This window comes from Penaeus monodon, chromosome 14 (genome assembly GCF_015228065.2).
Source record: "Penaeus monodon isolate SGIC_2016 chromosome 14, NSTDA_Pmon_1, whole genome shotgun sequence".
Classification (NCBI taxonomy): domain Eukaryota; kingdom Metazoa; phylum Arthropoda; class Malacostraca; order Decapoda; family Penaeidae; genus Penaeus; species Penaeus monodon.
Window position 1 is genome coordinate 2,622,864 of NC_051399.1, and position 2,500 is coordinate 2,625,363.

Genomic DNA, 2,500 nt, shown 5'->3' on the forward strand with positions numbered 1-2,500 from the left:
GCACCAAGTCAAACGCCTTCTTGAGGTAGATGTAGGCTGCGAGCATCCCATGACCGAACTCACAGCAGCATTTTACAATGACTCAAAGTGCTAGGATACTTCTATCGTGGAATTGCCAGGAGTGAATCCAGACTGCTCCGGTCTCTGGTGCCTTAGTAGGTGGTCGCGGATCCGTTTCAGAAGAATGTGGGCAAAAATCTTACCTGCTAAACTGAACAGTATGATGCCACAGTTGCTTCAGTCCCATCGGTCCCCTTTCCCCTTCCAGAGAGGGATGACCACGCCCCTAAACATGTCAGGGGGAATGGAACCAGACTGCCAGATAGCCAAGATTGTATGTAAGCCTGTGCCACAGGTTCACCCCCATATGCCTGTGGCTTTCCCACCCTTCAGCTTAGAAATCGCCATCGTAATCTATGGTAGATACTCTGTCCATCCACTGAGTGGATTGCAGTCATCTGCGAGGCGTTGGTGGGCAGGCCGAAGGTCATTTACCAAGAAATAGTCTTCAACCTCCTCGACAACGTTCCTGATGAACTGTTCCTTGCCCCTTCTCAACAGTGCCTGAGCCCTATGCACCGAGGTGCAGTGCAAATCCTGACTGCCATTCAGCTGAGCCATGTGACATGCTTCAGTGGCCTCCAGAGTCTCCACTATTTTTCATCAGGTTTTCAAGTTCTCTGAACCGATCAGAGACTGCCATGGTGAACCTTCGGGCACACTCCTCCACCTTCAGTCTGCCCAAGTGAAACAGCCTGGAGTGGCCACTGAAGGGACATGGAGTTTTGAAATGGACCTGTAGGGTAGCCACAACCAACCTATTGTCAGTGCTACAGAACTCAGCACTCCGGTAAATCCTGCAATTCTGAAGGATCCTATAGCGAGGGCTGACTAGAATGTGTTGATCCCCTTGGCCACAGTAGCCGTATCACTAAACCATCTACAGTGATGCGGATTAGAGCGCTGATACCAGGAGCCAGAAATCCTCAATCTTTGGGACCTAGCAAAGTCCCGGAGAAGGAGGCTGTTTCCTCTTCTGGAATCATCTCGCGAACCAAGGGGGCCCAAAGATATTTCATAGCTTAATCACTGCCAGATACCGCATTGAGGTCGCCCAGTACAATGTGAATGCCTTGCCGGGGACAATTGTCTGCCACAGATATGAGTTTAGCGTAGAATACCTCCTTCTCATCGAGTTTGCAAACATCGGTAGGAGCGTACACAGCAATAAGAGGCATGAAGCCAAAAGCATACTTCAGTGTCATTACCACAATACACTCATCAACCGGTGTTACCTCTACTACTGATTGCTGAAGTCGGCTGGAGATGGTTATAGCTACTCCCTACAGGTGGTGATCATCCCCCTGGTCCGACCAGTAGTAGGTGCACCCACCCATACAGATTGTGCTGCTGGCAGGTCTTCTCACCTCCAAGAGGACAGCCACCTCAGCTCCTAACCGATTCAGTTCCCTCGATAGGGTAACTGCTCTTCCTGCTGCAAGGACCGGATGTACCAAGCTCTTACCCGGATTGCTTGTTTGAGGTTAAGCCTCAGGTAGTTGCTCCGGGTGGACGCCACATCTGCCTCCCCCATCAAAACTGCCCCATACTAAGAGGGATGGCAGGCTGTGGGGCCCAACGTCAGCCTGTAGGGTTTCCTTGAGCTTTGCCCCACAGGCCACATACTGGATTGCTGCATGCCAGGACGCAGGCGGGACGAGTAACTCTCGATCCCGTCCTGCGCCCCAACATTTGCCCTCCCAATGAGACTCACAGCTGGCTCCTCCCACGCAGCATTTCCATTTATTTAAGATATTGCCAGTGAGTTTTATCTGGAATATATAATATTAGCTTATATATGACCCAGGTTAGGTAGCACACTGTATTCTGCTTAGATAATTTATATTCGATAGATTAATAAGTATCCATATTTCTTTTCGCTTTGCCTTGCACTTTTTGGATGTGTATTACTGTTAGTATCTTCTCTTCTTAAAAGTTATATAGTTATCTCCTTTTCTTGTGCTAGAATAATAATGGTGATTGTGATGATGTTAATGATGATGATGATGATGATGATAGTTATGATAATAAAAAAATAATAATAATATTAATAATAATGATAATAATAATATTAATAATAATGATAATAATAATAGTAATAGTAATAATATTAATAATTATAATTATAATTATATTAATATTAATATCAATATTAATATTAATATTAATATTAATATTAATATTAGTGACAATAATGATAATGACGATGATGATAATAATAGAAGTCGTAGTAGTAATAATAATGATGATGAGGATAATAACAATGATAATACTAATAATCATAACAGCAACAACGACAACAACAACAATAATAATAATAGTGATAATAATAATAATAATAATAATAATAATAATAATGATAATAATAATGATAATAATAATGATAATGATAATGATAATGATAATAATAATAGTGATAATGAGAATTATAGTAATGATG